Here is a 21,258-nt window from a genome sequence, read left to right on the forward strand (position 1 = left end):
AGGAAGAGGATGTGCTGGAGCTTTTGGAAAGCATCAAGTTGGATAAGGCACCAGGACCAGACGGGATGTACCCCAGACAACTGTGGGAGGTGAGGAAGGAGATTGCTGAGACTCTATCAATGATCTTTGCATCATCAGTGAGGTCAGGAGAGGTTCCGGAGGATTGGAGGGTTGCGGATGTTGTTCCCTTATTCAAGAAAGGGAGTAGAGATAGCCCAGGAAATTATAGACCAGTGAGTCTTACTTCAGTGGTTGGTAAGTTGATGGAGAAGATCCTGAGAGGGAGGATTTATGAACATTTGGAGAGTCAGAATATGATTAGGAATAGTCAGCACAGCTTTGTCAAGGGCAGGTTGTGCCTTACGAGCCTGATTGAATTTTTTTGAGGACATGACTAAACACATTGATGAATGTAGAGCCATAGATGTAGTGTATATGGATTTCAGCAAAGCATTTGATAAGGTACCCCGTGCAAGGCTTATTGAGAAAGTAAGGAGGCATGGGATCCAGGGGGACGTATTGTGGATCCAGAACTGGCTTGCCCACAGAAGGCAAAGAGTGGTTGTAGATGGATCATATTCTGTATAGAGGTCTGTGACCAGTGGGGTGCCTCAGGGATCTGTTCTGGCACACCTTCTCTCTGTGATTTTTATAAATAACCTGGATGAAGAAGTGGAGGGATGGGTTAGTAAATTTGCTGATGACACAAAGGTTGGGGGTGTTGTGGATAGTGTGGAGGGCTGTCAGAGGTTACAGTGGGACATTGATAGGATGCAAAACTGGGCTGAGAAGTGACAGATGGAGTTCAACCCAGATAAGTGTGAGGTGGTTCATTTTGGTAGGTCAAATATGATGGCAGAATATAGTATTAATGGTAAGACTCTTGGCAGTGTGGAGGATCAGAGGGATCTTGGGGTCCAAGTCCATAGGACACTCAAAGCTTCTGCACAGGTTGACTCTGTGGTTAAGAAGGTATACGGTGCATTGGCCTTCATCAACCGTAGAATTGAGTTTAGGAGCCAAGAGGTAATGTTGTAGCTATATAGGACCCTACTAAGACCCCACTTGGAGTACTGTGCTCAGTTCTGATCGCCTCACTACAGGAAGGATGTGGAAACCATAGAAAGGGTGCAGAAGAGATTTACAAGGATGTTGCCTGGATTGGGGAGCTTGCCTTATGAGAATAGGTTGAGTGAACTTGATCTTTTCTCCTTGGAGCGACAGAGGATGAGAGATGACCTGATAAAGGTGTACAAGATAATGAGAGGCACTGATCATGTGAATAGTCAGAGACTTTTTCCCAGGGCTGAAATGGCTAGAACGAGAGGGCACAGTTTTAAAGTGCTTGGATGTAGGTACAGAGGAGATGTCAGGGGCAAGTTTTTTTGCAGAGAGTGGTGAGTGCGTGGAATGGGCTGCCGGCAGCAGTGGTGGAGGTGGAAACGATAGGGTCTTTTAAGAGACTCCTGGATAGGTACATCGAGCTTAGAAAAATAGAGGGTTATGGGTAAGCCTAGGTAGTTCTAAGGTAAAGACATGTTCAGCACAGCTTTGTGGGCCGAAGAGCCTGTATGGTGCTGTAGGTTTTCTATGTTTCTATGATCAAGGAACTGAGCTTCTCCACTGCCTGCCTGACACTGGCCAGAGGTGGAATGAACACCACTACTAGGATGATGGCAGCAAACTACCTCGGCAGACACAACCGCTAAACGTTTGAGGTTGGGTGAGCAGCACTGAGATAGAACTGCCACGCATGTGCACCATGATGAGTTAATCAACACATACTCCACCTCCTCGACCATTAACAGACTGAGCCGTCCCATCTTTGTAGAGAATGGTGAAGCCATTAGGCTACAGTGCTGCATCTGAAATGGCAGAGGATAGCCATGTTTCCATGAAACAAAGTATACAACAGTCCCTGATGTCCCTCTGGTACTGTAATCTTGCCCTAAGGTGTTCAATTTTATTTTCCGGAGACTGTACATTTATCTGCAGGATAGTCAGAAACAGGAGTCTAAAGCCTCTGTGTCTCAATTGTACCTGCAGACTGGCACAAGGTCTGGAGCCAAGCTGTCCTGGTGCAACTGAACGATGGAGATTAGTGAGCATTGCCGATACTTCCATGACTTTGCCAGTGATTGAAACTGGCCAGTCTGGCCATTAATTTGCTGGCTTGGATTTGTCCAATTTTTTTGTGAACTGCACATACCCTGAGCAATTTTTCTTACATTTAGGTCAATGTCAGAATTGCAACTGAACTGAACGATACGAATAGAGGCTCAGCTAGTTCTGGAGTGCAGGTTTTCAGTATTATCGTGAGGTGATTGTCTGGTCCCACATCCTTTGTTGTGTCCAGTTGTCTGCAACTGGTCTCATTTACCAGCTGCCAACTTGTTCTCCTCCTCCTGCCTTATTCTGGCTTCTGCCCCCTTCTAATCCTGATGAAAGGTTTCAGACTGAAACGTTGACTGCTTGTTTCTCTCCATAGTTGCTGCCTGACCTTTTGAGTTCCTCCAGCATTTTCAGTGTGTTGCTCAAGATTTCCAGCATCTGTAGAATTCCTTGTGCCTCTCAGCTATTTATTTCACATGGAGTGAATTAAATTGCCTGGAGACTGACTTCTGTGATGCTGGACGAGGCTAAGGTGGATTCTCTATACACCTCCTCCAGCTGAACATACTTGCAAATGCTTTTAGCACATACATGCCAGATCTCACCATAATGGAGGATAGAGATATTGTTGAAGGCTCAACCTCCCATAATCTGGCTAGTTGATCACATCCATTTTCAAAAGACATGGTCAGAGTTTAAAGCCAAATCCATCATCTGAAAACCATCTATTCTATGCTGTTAATCCTCTTTAGTAAACAAGTAGTCTTTGAATGCTGCCTCGCAAGCCTGTGTCCAGAGTTCCCTCCTGTCAAGTCCGAACTCACAAAGGGAGCTGAGGAAATCTGTTTCTTCTTTCAGTCCCAAGTCCGTGTGATCCAGGGGTGGCTGAATGTTCCCAGCTGCTAAATATGGCCTGTGACTCAGCAAGTTTGATATACAGTATTTCTTTAAAATACTTTCTTTTCAGCAGTTGTTGGCTAGGGATCAGTGAAATGGCTTGGTTCCACAGCTTGGAACTGTCATGTTCAGTCAAATACACAGCTCATCTGAATTGTACATTTGCAGTACAAAGGAAGCAGTATAGAAAGGAGAAAGAACAATCCAACTGTTCTATATCTGTATTAATATAGGACAGGAAACAGCGTTATCAAAACTATAGAATTCAGTTTACTTATTCAAGGTTATACACAGAATTAGCATCCTCACCAGAAAAAAAAGTGCAAAAATTTTGACAATAAAATTGGCTTCATTACTGCTCTTGATGCAAAAAGTGCTTTTGAGTTCCAAAAGGGCATGTGTGCTCACACACTATCTGGCTAATCACAGCAGGCATCTTGCGGGTGAGGATTTTTCTCAGACGAGGTATATAGGCCAGATCATGAAATGCAGTGGCGGTTTATCAATGGCTCTGCCATCTTGGCAGTCCGTACTTCACCCGACACTTTCTCTTAGACGTGTCCAGGCGTATGTCCTGGCAACAACAAAGGCCTAACCAGCAGCATTCAAAGGGATGATCAACTGTTTATATTAAAGCTACTGGCTGATTTCTACTGTCAGTTTCCAAAATTCAATAAATGTTGGGTGCTTTCTACATACTTGTTTCAACTTGCAAAGTTGACAAGGAGTGGTGTGGTAAATCCCAAGTATTTTCTACAGGCATTAAAGATTCAGTAAAAACCAGCTGTTCACACTCAATGATGCACGAGTGAGGCAAAATGAGCAGATGCTGTAGAACAGACCAAGAAGGAGAAGGTGGAAAGGCTCACAGAAAGAGCCATGAATGCCCAGAGTTGGGCTGTGGTGAGAGGAGAGAGAAAAACACAAAGCCTACTGAAAGAGGACTCCTGCAGCCTTAGAGACATAGAAACATAGAAAACCTTCAGCTCACGATGCTGCACCAAACACGTACTTTCTTTAGAAATTACCTACACTTACCCATAGCCCTCTATTTTTCTAAGCTCCATGTACCTATCCAGGAGTCACTTAAAAGACCCTATCATACCTGCCTCCACCACTGTCGCCGGCAGCCCATTCCGCACATTCTCTGCATAAAAAAACTTAACCCTGACATCTTCCCTGTACCTACTTCCAAGCACGTTAAAACTGTGCCCTCTCTGTTAGCCACTTCAGCCCTGGGAAAAAGCCTCTATCCACACGATCAATGCCTCTCATCATCTTATACACCTCTATCAGGTCACCTCTCATCTTCCACTGCTCCAAGGAGAAAAGGCCAAGTTCACTCAATCTATTCTCATAAGGCATGCTCCCTAATCCAGGCAACAACCTTGTAAATCTCCTTTGCACTCTTTGTATGGTTTCCACGTTCTTCCTGTAGTGAGGCAACCAGTACTCCAGTTGGGGTCTGACCAGGGTCCCATATAGTTGTAACATTAATTCTCGGCTCTTGAACTCAATCTCACTATTGATGAAGGCTAATGCACTGTATGCCTTCTTAACCACAGAGTCAACCTGCACAGCAGCTTTGAGTGTCCTATGGACTCAGACCCCAAAATCCCTCTGATCCTCCACACTGCCAAGAGTCTTACCATTAATGCTATATTCTGCCATCGTATTTGACCTACCAAAATGAACCACTTCACACTTATCTAGGTTGAACACCATCTGCCTCTTCTCAGCCCAGTTTTGCATCCTGTCAATGTCCCGTTGTAACCTCTGACAGCCCTCAACACTACCCACAACACCCCCAACCTTTATGTCATCAGCAAATTTACAAACCCATCCCTCCACTTCCTCATCCAGGTTAAAGCTTTTTTACCAACAATTGTGAATGCCTCTGAGGAGGTTGATAGATACAGTCATATTGACTCTTCCAGGGCGCCTCCTGTATGCACCACCACGCTGGGGAAGAAAGAGTGATGAGTTTTCATGAGGTTGGATAATGGATCTCTCATGACCGAACAGGTGTGAGAGTGAGAGAGAGAGCAAGGGGTAGGGCGCAAGAGTGGGGGGGATGGCGTGGGAGCGGGGGGGAGGGAGAGCGGGAGGGAGACTGAAAACTTTACAAAGTGCAGTTGTGTGTTGATGTTGCAAAGATCTGAATTGAAGTCTGATGACTGACTTACTGAATTGGGTGATGGGATGTAGAGAATGAGGAGTGGATGAGGTTAATGGTGCAGTCGGCAGGATGTGGTGCTCATAGACCTGTCATTATATGTTCTGCATTCCCTCAAGTCAAGTTTATCGTCATGTGCATGTGCACAAGTAGATGTACAATAAAAGGTTTACTTGAAGCTGCAACTCAGGCACTTTGAGAATATAAATATACATGAAATATGCAAGACAGTGAAGAGGGAAAGGAAAGAATGTAAAAATGAGAGACAGAGACAAGTCCATAGTGCTCCATTGCTGAGGAGGGATTAGAGTTGTGCCGATCAGTTAAAGAACCTGAAGATTGTAGGAAACCAGCTCCTCCTGAACCTAGTGGGGTGGGATTTCAGGCTTCTGCCCCTCCTGTCTGAAGGTAGCAGCATGAAGAATGGGAAACCTTGATGACAGCTGCCACCTTTATGAGGAAGAACCTCCTGTAGATGCTGTCAATGGCGAGTAGGGCTACGTCCTCTACTCACCGCAGCTTCTTGCCCCAGAATTCCTGTACCAGGCTAAGATGCAAACAGTCATCTTGTAACAATGCATCTGTAGAAGTTTGTGACAGTATTTGGAGACTTGCCAAATCTCTTTAAACCTTTAAGAAAGTGAAGGAGTTCTCACAACCACTTCAAGAAGGACTCTCTTTGCTGGGCCCAGGATAATCACCCGAGATTTAAGTGTCCAGGAATTTGAAGCTACTTATTTTCTCCACTTCTGACCCACCAATAATATCTGGTATGCGGTCTCCCAAATTCCCCGTTTCTGAAGTCAACAATTAGCTCCTTGGTTTTGTTGATGTTGAGCTTGAGGTTGTTATTGTGACATTAGTCAACCATATGTTCTCCCTCACTCCTGTACACAGACTCATCAGCTCCTGTAATTTAGTCAACAGTGGGTGTCGACAGTGAATTTGTAGTTTGCATTTCAGCTGTGTTTAGCCACACGGTTGTGGGTGTAATGAGAGTAGAGCAGGGGTCTAAGCATGCAGCCTTGAGGTGTACCCATGTTGGTGATCAGCAAGGAGAAGATGTTGTTACTGACCTCTAGAATACTGCAGGACTGTCCAAGAATTAAACTAACAAAGTATTTCATCAACTGAACACTTTACACAGAGCTTAAATAGCATTTCTATTTGTACTTACACCAGGTTGGTCACATGATATAATTCTTTAAGTAATGCCGACCAATACTTTGCAGTATCAAATTGTCAAACATCTTCCTATATATTGCATCTAGATTCTCAAGGGAACCCTCTAGGGTCGATCACTGCCATAATTTGTGTTCGCCGTGTTCTGTGCCTGACTCTGCAGTGCCTCCTGAAGTAAGAAGGTATCTCTCCATTTTTCCACTTCTTCCATCAAGACTTAGTTCAATGTCTGAATGATCCAATTGGTCCCATTCATCTGTTCTTTCCATATAACATTGCAAACGCTTCCTTTTGAACTAGTTATCCAGCTTCCTTTGGAAAGTTGTGATGTAATTTGCTCTCTCCACTCCTCGACTCACTGCAGATCATAACTCATCACTATGAAATATTGTCCTCATCTAACTGTATGTTTTGTAACTCTAGAACCTAATCAAAGGAAAAAAAACACAGGAGCTGGGATATTTACCTGCTTGGTTTTTCTTTTTCTTTGGCAAGGCGGCCACATATGATGTGGTGTCGTAATGACATATGTCACTCATGTAGTTCTTTCATATAATCCATAATAAATTATGTAAGTAAACAAAAAATGCTTAATGAAACAATACATTACTGAAATACTAAATCCAGTACACTAACCGTTATTTCTTTTCATGGTTGCATTACATACTATTGCTTCTGCCCGTTGAAACAGTATCCGTCTGTTAATAAACCTCAATTCAGAAAGTTCCTAATAAATACTTCCTTAATTTCATCTGCCTTCAGAGAACAAACACAATTTCTCAAATCTTGAGAATCTCCTATCCACAAATATTGGAGACAACAGAAACCAACTGGAGATTATAAGTGTGCCCCATGAAAACTATCTGATGCAATGCAATCCTGTGTATTTTTTTAAATTGGAATTCATGTCACAATCACAATCGCTTCATTGGCAGTATGTGAAACATAGCAGAATTGATTATGGTTCGGTGCTAAGCATAAAACACAGGACAACACCATAATAGCAACCAACAATTAACAAGAGAATGGTACAAACAGCCATGAGTAATCACAATCAGCAGAACGGTCACGTGCAAACGTCAATCATCAAACTGAAATAAATGTGAACATATAGATAGATAGATAGATAGATAGATAGATAGATAGATAGATAGATAGATAGATAGATAGATAGATAGATAGATACTTTATTCATCCCCATGGGGAAATTCAACTTTTTTCCAATGTCCCATACACTTGTTGTAGCAAAACTAATTACATACAATACTTAACTCAGTAAAAAAATATGATATGCATCTAAATCACTATCTCAAAAAGCATTAATAATAGCTTTTAAAAAGTTCTTAAGTCCTGGCGGTAGAATTGTAAAGCCTAATGGCATTGGGGAGTATTGACCTCTTCATCCTGTCTGAGGAGCATTGCATCGATAGTAACCTGTCGCTGAAACTGCTTCTCTGTCTCTGGATGGTGCTATGTAGAGGATGTTCAGAGTTTTCCATAATTGATCGTAGCCTACTCAGCGCCCTTCGCTCAGCTACCGATGTTAAACTCTCCAGTACTTTGCCCACGACAGAGCCCGCCTTCCTTACCAGCTTATTAAGACGTGAGGCGTCCCTCTTCTTAATGCTTCCTCCCCAACACGCCACCACAAAGAAGAGGGCACTCTCCACAACTGACCTATAGAACATCTTCAGCATCTCACTACAGACATTGAATATCAACATAATAATTCAATAACTATTAGTAAAACAGGGAGAGCAGGAAAGATCATTTAACAGATGTTGTGCAGGGACAGTTAGGGTATTACACCTGGATGAGTTTTGTTAAGAAGGTGGATAACTACAAGAAAGAAGCTTCAGAGATGGCATGTATTGAGGGCTGTGGAGAGACTTTGTCAAATGGTGCAAGCTGAATCATCTGCAGCTCAGCATTAGTAAGACAAAGGAGGTGGTGATGGACTTTAGAATGACTAAGTCTGCATTGCTCTCTGTTATTATTGATGATGAGGGCATGGATATGCTGAGGACCTACAAGTTCCTGGGGATGCAGAGCTGAGTGGAACATCAACACAGAGGCTGTGTACAAGAAGGGCCAGAGCTGCCTGTACTTCCTGAGGAGACTGAGGTCCTTTGGAGTATTCAGGCCTCTCCTTCACATGTTCTAGCAGTCTGCTGTCACTAGAACACTACAGCACAGTACAGGCCCTTCAGCCCTCAATGTTGTGCTGACCCATATATTCCTTAAAAAAGTACTAAATCCACACTACCCCGTAACCCTCCATTTTTCTTTCATCCATGTGCCTGTCCAAGAGGCTCTTAAATAGCCCTAATGTTTTAGCCTCCAACACCATCCCTGGCAAGTCATTCCAGGCACCCACAACCCTCTGCGTAAAAAACTTACCCCTCATGTCTCTCCTAAACTTCACTCCCTTAATTTTGTACCTATACCCTCTGGTGTTTGCTATTGGTGCCCTGGGAAACAGGTACTGACTATCCACCCTATCTATGCCTCTCATAATCTTGTAGACCTCTATCAAGTCCCTTCTCATCCTTCTACGCTCCAAATAGATACGTCTCAGCTCTGCTAACCTTGCCTCATAAGATTTGTTTTCCAATCCAGGCAACATCCTGGTAAATCTCCTCTGCACCCTCTCCATAGCTTCCACAACCTTTCTATAATGAGGTGACCAGAACTGAACACAATACTCTAAGTGTGGTCTCACCAGAGATTTGTAGAATTGCAACATGACCTCTCTACTCTTGAACTCAATCCCCCTGTTAATGAAGCCTAGCATCCCATAGGCCTTCTTAACTATCCTATCAACCTGTGCAGCGACCTTGAGGGATGTATGGATTTGAACCCTAAGGTCCCTTTGTTCATCCACACTCTTAAGTAACCAACAATTAACCCTGTACTCAGCCTTGGTGTGCTGGGGCAAAAGGCATTAACACAGGTGATGCCAACAGATTCAATAAACTAATAAAAAGACTGGTTCTGTTATAGGAGTCAAACTGAACACACTGGGGGCTGTGGGAGAACAAAGGACCCTCTGGAAAATCCTGACAATTCTGGACAATGTTTCTCACCCTCTGCATACCACCTTGGCTAAATAAAGGAGCAGTTTTAGTAATAGACTAAGACAACTGCGCTGTCCAAAGAGCGCTATATGAGGTCATTCTTACCCTCGGCCATTAGGCTCTATAATGAGTCAACCTATAGCTGGGGAAGTGTTAGACTGTTAGTGGTAATATGTTTTATTCTTTCTACTTCTCTTCTAATATTTATATCTGTGCACTTGTAATGCTACTGTAACACTGTAATTTCCTTTGGGATCAATAAAGTATCTATCTATATATCTAACTAGTCCTGGTGGTGATGGACTTGTAGCATCTCCCTGATGGCAATGTGGTGAATAGGTGGGTGGAGTCAGCAGTAAATTTTTTTCAGCTCTTTTCTTTGCTCTAGCGATGAACATGTCCTTTGATGTCAGTAGCTGACAGCCAGCGGTCTTCTCCATTGAGTGGATCACTCACTGCAACCTGGACTTGGAGAGGGAGGAGGTGGCAGGAAACTAAATGGTGATAGAGGTGACCACAACACTTTCAATGACAACTGAGTAAAAATTCATCAGGGTACATGTTGAGATGTTAAGTTTCCTAAGCTGATGTAGGAAGAACTATTTCTGCTGGGCTTTCCTAGTGATTAGGTAACTCAATTTATTAGTAATAATAGTCACCAGGAATTTGAATGACTCAACCACAGACACAGCCTGACCATTAATTTCCAAGCTGTGAGGGGGACAGGTAGGGGGTTGTCAGCGGAAGTCCATTCTTATTTCCACTGTCTTGATAGCATTACAGTTCAAGTTGTTAGAAGTGCACCATGCTGCAAGATGGTCTACCTCTCTTTGGTAGCAACTCACATCATTATTAGTGATGAGACCAAATGCACTTGTATCCTCCGTGAATTTTTGGATTTTAATGGATTTGTCTAGTTGGTCATTTGTATGAAGTGAGAACAGGTGGGCTAAAAGAAAACGGCCCTGGGGAGAGCCTGTGCTTATCAACATTAGATTGGGCAAGTAGCAGCCCAGCCTTACATACCGATTCCTTCCTGTCAGGAAGTTCGTAATACACTGACCGACACTGTAGAGTACAGCTAGCTGGGTTACCTCTGGAACAATAGTGTTGAAAGTGGAGCTAAAATCCACAAAGATCCTCACACAGGTGTTGGGGGAGTCCAAGCGTTGATGAATGTGTTGAAGGTACAAGTTAGCTGCAGCCTGAACTGAGTGATTTGATCTATAAGCAAGCTGCACCGGGTCAAGAAGAGGATTGGTAATGGACTTAAACTTAAGAAGTTTTTTTCCATACAACCATATAACAATTACAGCACGGAAACAGGCCATCTCGGCCCTTCTAGTCCGTGCTGACGCTTACACTCACCTAGTCCCACTGGCCTGCACTCAGCCCATAACCCTCCATTCCTTTCCTGTCCATGTACCTATCCAATTTTACTTCAAATGACAATACTGAACCTGCCTCTACCACCTCTACTGGAAGCTCATTCCACACAGCTACCACTCTCTGAGTAAAGAAATTCCCCCTCGTGTTATCCTTAAACTTTTGCCCCTAACTCTTAAATCATGTCCTCTTGTTTGAATCTCCCCTACTCTCAATGGAAAAAGCCTATCCACGTCAATTCTATCTATCCACCTCATTACTTTAAATACCTCTATCAAGTCCCCCCTCAACCTTCTACACTCCAAAGAATAAAGACCTAACTTGTTCAACCTTTCCCTGTAACTTAGGTGCTGAAACCCAGGTAACATTCTAGTAAATCTTCTCTGTACTCTCTCTATTTTGTTGATATCTTTCCTATAATTCGATGACCAGAACTGTACACAATACTCCAAATTTGGCCTTACCAATGCCTTGTACAATTTTAACATTACATCCCAACTCCTATACTCTGATTTATAAAGGCCAGCATACAAAAGCTTTCTTCACCACCCTATCCACATGAGATTCCACCTTCAGGGAACTATATACACCATTATTCCTAGATCACTCTGTTCTACTGCATTCTTCAACGCCCTACCATTTACCATGTATGTCCTATTTGGATTATTCCTACCAAAATGTAGCACCTCACACTTATCAGCATTAAACTCCATCTGCCATCATTCAGCCCACTCTTCTAACTGGCCTAAATCTCTCTGCAAACTTTGAAAACCTACTTCATTATCCACAACGCCTCCTACCTTAGTATCATCTGCATACTTACTAATCCAATTTACCACCCCATCATCCAGATCATTAATGTATATGACAAACAACATTGGACCCAATACAGATCCCTAAGGCACACCACTAGTCACCGACCTCCAACCTGACAAACAGTTATCCACCACTACTCTCTGGCATCTCCCATCCAGCCACTGTTGAATCCATTTTACTACTTCAATATTAATACCTAACGATTGAACCTTCCTAACTAACCTTCCGTGCGGAACCTTGTCAAAGGCCTTACTGAAGTCCATATAGACAACATCCATTGCTTTACCCTCATCAACTTTCCTCGTAACCCCTTCAAAAAATTCAATAAGATTTGTCAAACATGACCTTCCACGCACAAATCCATGTTGACTGTTCCTAATCAGACCCTGTCTATCCAGATAATTATATATACCATCTCTAAGAATACTTTCCATTAATTTACCCACCACTGACATCAAACTGACTGGCCTATAATTGCTAGGTTTACTCTTAGAACCCTTTTTAAACAATGGAACCACATGAGCAATACTCCAATCCTCCGGCACCATCCCCGTTTCTAATAACATTTGAAATATTTCTGTCAGAGCTCCTGCTATTTCTACACTAACTTCCCACAAGGTCCTAGGGAATATCCTGTCAGGACAGGGAGATTTATCCACTTTTATATTCCTTAAAAGCGCCAGTACTTCCTCCTCTTTAATCGTCATAGTTTCCATAACTTCCCTACTTGTTTCCCTTACCTTACACAATTCAATATCCTTCTCCTTAGTGAATACCGAAGAAAAGAAATTGTTCAAAATCTCCCCCATCTCTTTCAGCTCCATGTGGTGATGGAAGAATTTGATACAAACGTTTTGTCTGACAAAGTTCAAATCTAAACTGAGATGATATTCAGCCCATTGAGCCTGCCCTGTACAGAATCCATGTGTGATTCTTTCACCAGCATCTCTCTCACATCACTTTAGGGCCTTTTACATTTGTGGTGTTAGGAGGGTGTGAGCATTCTTCAGAAATCATCCACTGAAACCACATCTAGTTGGATGCCAGACTCCTCCATGCAACATGACTCCCACCTCATCCTTATCCAATCAGTGAAATCACTTAAACATTGGTCAGTGACAAAAATTAGGGTGGGAACTGTGTGCAATATCATCAACTATGTGTGAGGCTTTAGCACAGCATGAACCCCAAAAAGATTAAATCCAGCATCTTTAAGGTTTATGATTAATGCTAACCCAGTCTTGAATGAAGCCCAGAAAATCCATCTGGATCCATGGTGTGAAAAATACAGTCAACGGATAGATATTTATTGCAAGCAACTTATCAGTGGTTTATTTATAATCATGTTTAAAATGTACTATTTTACTAATATACTTTAAAACCCATAATTGATTATGAATGAGTTAATTGATATTTTTAGTTTTTATCTTTTATTATAACTTAAAATGTTTACCCTAACAAAACACAATCAGATACCCCTTGTGCATCTGCATATGAACATTTTCAAAGTGATTGTTAACTTTCTTTGAATTGGAATGATACATAGCAAGTTTGTTTTGCTCATACAGTAATTCTGTCCAGGAACTCTGTTAATGCACACTGTGTAACATCTTAAAATCTGCCCTGAAATCATAAAGCTGTAGCCTAAAAGATGATTAACAACATTTAATTCTGGTGCCATCATTTGCATTGTAAATAGAGATAAGCTTCAGAAAATGAGACCCAGAAGTCAGAGTTAATTATTTTGATGATGTTGCTGTGCCGGCTTTTGACCTGTGCTTGTAAGCACCTGTTCCACCCCCAGTCCCAGTCTAAAAACCTTCAGACTGAGGTTGAGGACATTCCTTGAATTTAGCTGAAGATAGGAAAAGAGCAGCAAATTTATTCCTTGCCCAGTTTGAAGCACAACATTATCTAAGGCATCTTTCTTCAAAGCTTAATTGTGAAAATGACTAAAAGCCAGGTAGAAAGGAAAAGTCACAAAACATGAAGAATTCAAGCCTAATTAACTTTGAACATATCCATCTGAATGTAATAGTGTAATTGCTAGCTATGTGTTGACATCAAATAATTTCTTTGTTATACATTTCTTCTTTGAAGTTCTTAACAGTTGAAAAGTGTTGACGAGTAACATCAGTTTTCATGTGTTTACAGATTCCTTAACAAAGAATGCAGGGCAGGGTGGAGCAGTGTGTTAAGAGCGCTTTCATCTCTCAGTTCCTAATTTAAATGCAGAAATTAAAAGAATTTCTTGAGCCAAGTCTCTCCCTATGTTGACAATCTTCATAGAATAGTCATTGTTTTTGTTTAAGTATGTGTAGGCACTATGGAGTTATACTAGGTACTTGCATTATTTAAAAGAGGATTTATACTACTAGAGAGATGAGACTGTCGATGCTGAACAATTATTATACATTAATGTATATTCTGAGTACAGGAGAGGTAAAGGAGGAAAAGGAAGTACACAAATATTCTTTCATTACGACACCAAAATATAACAACACTTGGAATTGTACTGGGGCCAAACTCTTCCAAAACATATCCTGTATAGATCTCAGGGAGCTGGAGAGTGAACTAGTGCTCAGAGTTAACAGATTAGCCTAGCCTGACTTGCAGTTGGCCTGAGACTGCTGATCTGCAGCAGGGGGGAGAAATTATCACCCAAGTTGTTTCAAAATGATTTTTTCTGCAACATGCATGCATGTAGTCAGCCTGTAAGAGTGAGACTAGACCAGGGGTGGGCAAACTTTTTGACTTGTGGGCCACAAAGGGTTCTAAAATTTGACAGGGGGGGCCGGACCAGGAGCAGATGGACGGAGTGTTTTGGTAATACACCTCATAAGAGAAAATAAAATATCATAGGATATGTAGAAAACATGTGCTTTAATTTCAATTGAAAATGAACAAATGCATTACAACAAAATATCTGTCTTTGAAGTCCCATGGTATTTAGCTATTTATTGAAATGACTTTTAAAACACTGAAAATTAAATGAATAAAATACAGCTTTTTTAAATAGTAACAGTTATTATTTTAAAGCACTGAAAATTCTGTTATCCTTCAAGATATTATCATCATCACTCTCCTCCTGACTGTCTTTATTTCAAAAACGGTAGGAGATGCAGGTCTACTTGTCCTGCTCTTTCTTATTCAATTGTCCCTTGTGCCAAAACTCAACAACGACCAGCACAAGGACAGAACAGTGACAGCGCGCCAGTATGCGGAGCGCGTTATTTGATCTGGAGCGCATTTTTTATTTTGAGAACGTATGTGCACCTGCGCACTACTCATGTCCATCACTTAACAGAAATGACATGTAACATGTAAGGCTTATTGAAAAAAATATTTTCAAATGCATTTTTTACATCTTTACAGAAGGGGTGAGAGGTCAAAGAGTAAAGCGCAAATGTGGAATAATACGCTGCACCTCAACAAAGGTCAATGTATATAGAGTGCGTCATCTATTGGGAAAATGCCAGAATTGCGGGGAAAAAACGTTAACAAGGTTTATTAATATAATTTCATCAAATTCTGCGGGCCGGATTAAAAAGCTTAACGGGCCGCATACGGCCCCCGGGCCGTAGTTTGCCCATGCCTGGACTAGACCATACTCATCACGTGCTGAATAATGAAGGCTAGTTTTCCTCTCTGGAACTTTTCTCAACAGACACAGCTTGTAGTTCCCATCCAAATTCCATCGGCTCCTGGTTCAGCGGGTCGTTTGCTGCAGAGTTTGGGCACCTGAAATTAATATCGCTCTCTGCAGGAAGCAGAGACCTGACCATGATTGTGACCTGAAACAGATTCAAAAAGAACATTTCAAAGAGAAATTTAAAAGAGGCTAAGGACAGAACAGGGCTGTGAACTAATTCATCAACCCCGTCGGAGAGCCAGAACAGTTATTAGCTTCCTTATTAACCACCTTCACCACTGTGTCATTCTATGCGAATCCAGGTTGGTGTGTCAGCACTGAGTGAGTGCTGCCTGGGCCAGAGGTGATTCTCTGTATGACCATCACTACCAGCTGAAGGGAATGAAGAGAAAGGAAGAGCTGTCCAAAGAATCAGGTCACTAAAGCCCAGCTGCAGAACTCAGGATTAAGTTTCTCTCATTAGGCCTCTTACTGTTGATACTGGATCTGTCATCTAACCATTGCATATTTTCCCAAATGCAACATTCCATTTCTTACTTTTTCCATGTCATTTTTGCCCATCTGTTATACAACTGATTAGAATTTTGACAAAATGTCTAATCCCAAAGCCTAAACCATTCTGTAATGTGTGGATCTATTTCAATTTCTTTTGATGCCCCCCCCTCCCCCCACCTTTTCGGCACTACATATTGATCTGTTCTCTCTCTCTCTCTCTCTCTCTCTCTCTCTCTCTCTCTCTCTCTCTCTCTCTCTCTCTCTCTCTCTCTAACCTTCGAACAGGCATTGACCATTGCAATATTGTTAGAGACTGCAACAAAGGATGCAGCAGAACTACAGAAAAGGAGGTTTGAATGTGAAATGCACAAAATATCCCAGAATGGTGCAAAAAGCCAAAATGTTATTGATGTAGCAAATCCTCACATGATGCAAATGATGGGTTCAGAGAAAAAGTCTGCAGAACTTATAGGTCACATATAGAGAACATGCAATACAGACAAAAAGCACAACTGAGTGAAAAGTCTCAAAAACAAAACTAGGCAAATGCATAAAGTTACCAAATGTGAAACAGAATTGGACAACATAGAGTCTGACAAAGGTGAGTTGTCATGCCTAGAACTGCATAGTATAGCGGAAGCAGCTCACTTAAAATCATTTGGGTCACAATAGATGTGTCTGGTGTAAAACTGAAAATGGAGTGGCTATAGGGTCAGCTTTGTCTATAATTCCAGAGGCTGACTACAACAGACTGTTTTCTAAGATACCATTAGAGAAGACCCCAGTGATGCCAAAGGCTCACTCAGGTGAAAAAGTGTCTCCCATAGGCAAACTGAAAGTAGATGTCATGGCTGCTTAATGTTAATCAGAAAGTGTTTGAGAAGGGAATAGGTAAACAGATTGAAGATGGCCAAAAGCTGTTCAGATGCCAAAAAGTTCAAAATGCATCCCCACAGGCACTGTTACCTTTGTGGGAGTGGCCATCTTCATCATGGCAAAGAGTACATATTGACTTTGCTGGGCCATTCGTGGACCCCATGTTTCTGATTGCTGTAAATGCTCATTTGAAGTGGCTGGATGTTATACCAATGAAGTCAACCACAGGAAAGACCATCTCTGACCTGAGGATTAACTTTGCCAGAAAAAGCTTAAACGAACAAATTGTGAGTGACAACAGGCCACAATACATGTCAGAAGAATTCTGACAGTTCATGAAGAAAAATGGCAGTAGACATTTCAGTTCAGCTCCTCACCACCCAGCAGTGAATGGACTAGCTGAAAGGTTTATCCAAACCTTCAAGAAGTTCATTAAAGCGATGGACAAGGAGGACCTTTCTCTACAACACAAGGTGGACAACTTCTTTTTTGTGTATCAGAACTCTGTTCATGTGACGACAAATCAAACACATGCAATGCTGTTCATGATCAGGAACCTGAAATCTTGCATAAACCTCATGAAACCAGATTTATGAAGGGAAGTGCAATTAACAGTTCAGCCAGTTGCCAAGAGAAGCAGCAAGGAGCTTCAAGATTGGACAGGAAGTCCTAGCGTGACTACTTAGAAGACAAGTGGACATCCAGTAGGATAGTTACAAGAACTGGACCACTGATATACACAGTGGATGTTGGAGATCAGACATGGAGACATCATACCGGATGCTCAACTGAAGAACACAACTGAGTCAACCGCATCCAACAAGACGGACACATTACAATCACTGGACTTGCCTCTCAGTGATGATGTCACTGATAGCAACATGACACCGGAAACCGAGAATGTTGTCTTAGACACCTACCAAATCTGATGTCACTCCACAGGCATTTTCCTGAAAGAAACAGAGCACCACCCAAAAGACTGAATCTTTAGAACTGTGAAATTAGTTATTGTGAAAGCATGTTTACCTGGAATATGGGTTTATGAAAAGGAAATTGAATGTTCTGTACATATACATTTTTATGTTCCATTAATGTAAAGGGGTTAAGGTTATTGCCGGAGGTGGTAATGGAGACAAGCTTCCACTGCCTATTAAATGCTCCCAAAGGCATGTGCCTCAATTAGCCTTTGACAACCAAGTCCAGCTCCCGGCCTTCATGTGTGGCTTAGCTACTGAGCCCGGCAGAACCATTTCTACTGACAGGAGAAGGTGCAAAGGCAGGTTACTGCTGCATTAAAACCAGTCGCCGGGTAGATGGGGCTCGTCAGCTGTGGTTGGCAGCTTACCTAGGACAAGGAAAACTCTGATCTCAAACCTACGCTGCCTTGCGGCCATACCCACTCATGGAGAAGGCTTCAGGGGTAAACTCCAAGGCAAAAATCCAGAGCTGGAGTCCCTACATTGAGTTTGATGTTGACTGGCAACTCCTGCGATACTGCTGGTACCAGACTGCATTGATCTCTGCTGTTCCTTTAGGTCCATCAGATGTGTGGAGTGGGGGAGCTTGCTCTCTATGTTGTACAGCCCAGGCATGCATCTCTAGACAGCTAGGACACAATATGCATGGTCAGCTCTGATTGACAGAGGCCTCAGACAGCTCAGAATCTAAAGGGGGAGGAAGTATAATTTATGGATCTACTTCTTTTAGAGCAATGACCCCCCCCCCCCTTTGCACTACATATTGATCTGTTGTCTGTGCATGCACTGTTGTCTACGCATCCACATTGTTCTGTCTCTCTCTCTGCAATGTGAATACACCGGTTAAAGCCATCTCCTGCATGCATGCTTTTATTTAATCGATATGTAGTTGTGCACAGGCACAACACATTCCATCTCTCCACTGATACTCTCTGACATTACTTCCAGCAAGTTTCAGATTTCCAGCATCTGTACTTGCTGGCTGTTTACTCAATTTAATGCAGTGTTTATTAAATGTTGGCTTTATTAGAGATTTACATAACCTTTATGGCATTTCTATCAAATGAATATTCCAAGTATTACTCTAAAAGCCTTCTCTCAGTGCGTGATAGAAAGTTGGAATTCATTGCTCCAGAGGGTATAGGAGGCTTTACCAGTGCAGATATGTCTGCATAAGAGGAGCTAAATCAATTGCTGAAAGATGAAGGAATTGAGGGCTGTGGGGAAGTGACACAGAAGGGGAGATCATATTGAAAGGAGGGGGGTGTTTGAGGATCCCAGTGACTAATGCATTATTATTATGTGCCATGTTGTATGATGTAGGCAATCATGGTCTTTTGACCATGATTGCTCTTGGCAAATTTTCTAACGAAGTGGTATGCTGTTGCCTTCTTCTGGGCAGTGTTGTTACAAGATGGGTGACCCCAACCATTATGAGGCAACACGTACAACAGCTGGATGAACTCAACAGGTCGGGCAGCATCCGTGGAAACCAGCAGTCAAAGTTTCGGGCTGAGACCCTTCGTCAGGACTGAAGAAGGAGGGGGCGGGGCCTATAAAGAAGGTGGGGGAAGGGTGGAAGGTGCCAAGTGAAAAACCAATCAGAGGAAAGATCAAGGGGTGGGGGAGGGGAAGCAGGGAGGGGATAGGCCGGAGAGGTGAAGAAGGAATGTAAGGGGAAAGCACTATGTGTAGTAGAAGAAGGCAGAATCATGATAGGCAGCTGAGGAGGCAGAGTCAAACTGGGATGAGAGAAGGGAGAAGAAGGGAATTGCAGGAAGTTGGAGGGAAGCAGAGGAAAGGAGCACCTGACACCTCCTTTGGTAGACGTGAATCTCCAACCCCAACTATCAACATTTTCTAATGTACTACATTTCAAATTAAAGGATCATGCTTTTTGCATTTGTTCACTTTGCCTTAAACATCTAAGGTTTCTGTGCTAAAACTTTGATTTCCATTTGACAAAAGAGGTTATTTTTACACAACTACGGTATGTTGCAAGGATTCCTCCAATGCTTCCAATGTCAGGGTTTAGAATTGGTCTGTATTGGAACAGAATGATAAATGGAGCCATTGCTCATGTACAGTTTAATTAGCACAATGATACCAGTATAATTTCTTGTAAGATATGATCTTATTGATGTTTTTGCAGCTCACCAAATGGATTGCTGTGTTTACTATATTACAATATGAACTACCTACAAATGTTGGAAGGTGCATTGAGACAGCCCAAGGCCAGGAACATTACTATAGAAATGTGAACTTTTCTTTCAATATTCTTCATGTGCTTGATAGAAAAGTCATTTTACTACAAAATAATTTATTTTAAATAAACACTGTTACCATCAGGGCTTTAAGTGTCACTTCTATTATTCATGAGTGTTGAATTAGGGCTCAGTGATGATTAATCAACAAAAGAGTATCTGTGAAACTATTTGGTTCATGCCCATTTTGTTGCCTTGTTGAGTGATCAAACTGAAATTTTCCTGAAGGAAAAATAGTTCTTTGTGTCTAGCTTTAATCAGGCTGCTGTAAATAACAGCTATCAGAAGGTTCTCTCTATTAAACAGCTACAGAGAAAAGTTTCAAATGAAGTGCAATGAATCAGATTGTTGAATTATTTTACATTGCTTCAACAGAAAGTGGGGAAACTAATTGAAAACGTAAACATTTTTTTTAAAAGCCATGGCATTTTTGTTAACATATTCTGGAAAACAGAACAAAGAAACATGTACAGGAATCAAACCCCAAGTGGGTAGTGATGTTTTTTTTCAGCCTGCATGTCTAATCCTAATCAAAAGCAACAAGAATGAAAATACATTCCATACCCCCAGAGTTCAAAATACCAATAGGAATCCTGCCAGTAGCTGGGTAATATTACAATACCCACTCAAGCAGAGAGAACCTTTCAAACAAAAATATAAACGCTCAGCTATGAAAAGTAGACTGACCCCAATCATCAGGCAGATGAAAGTGCTCTTAGCATTGTCTGTGATATGAAGGTCTGTTACTTTGTTGTGGGCTTTTTCAGAGTGCATAGATGCAAATTATTCCTATGATGTGCCTCCAAGAAACAAAACCTACCAGTAAGTTAATGCTCAGCTCGGACTACAATGACAGAAGTGTAGATTACTACCTGCAGCACATTCCAATTCATGGGCCACTTCAGTCAGAGACAAAACAAAGGGCTTTATATTTTATGACTAGGTACATGCGACTTCTCATGGCAAGAGAATCAGAACTGTGTATGGCACATAGTCCATGGGCAAAACACCATAATGTACTCTTTGTTTCAGAGACATGCGATCCAACCATTATTAGCTGGTGTTTGAGCATTAGCAGCAGCTTTCTGGCACCTGCAGTCTAGCTTCTTCCATTTCCAGCCGTTTATTTGTAGCCATTTATTTAGTTACCATTCTATTCGCCAATTTCTTTCAATGTTTCAAGAAAGAAATATCGTTGGTTATACAGTAAGCTCCATGCAATTACATTTTGTTGGTGAAATATAAAGTTAATTAGTCTTCACTTACGTCATTAAATGTAGTGAAAAGAATCTCTGTATAACCACACCCTTTACTCCTCCTTTGAAGTAGGATTTTTACTTGGGTAAGT

Source organism: Hemitrygon akajei, chromosome 4, assembly GCF_048418815.1.
Source record: "Hemitrygon akajei chromosome 4, sHemAka1.3, whole genome shotgun sequence".
Classification (NCBI taxonomy): Eukaryota; Metazoa; Chordata; class Chondrichthyes; order Myliobatiformes; family Dasyatidae; genus Hemitrygon; species Hemitrygon akajei.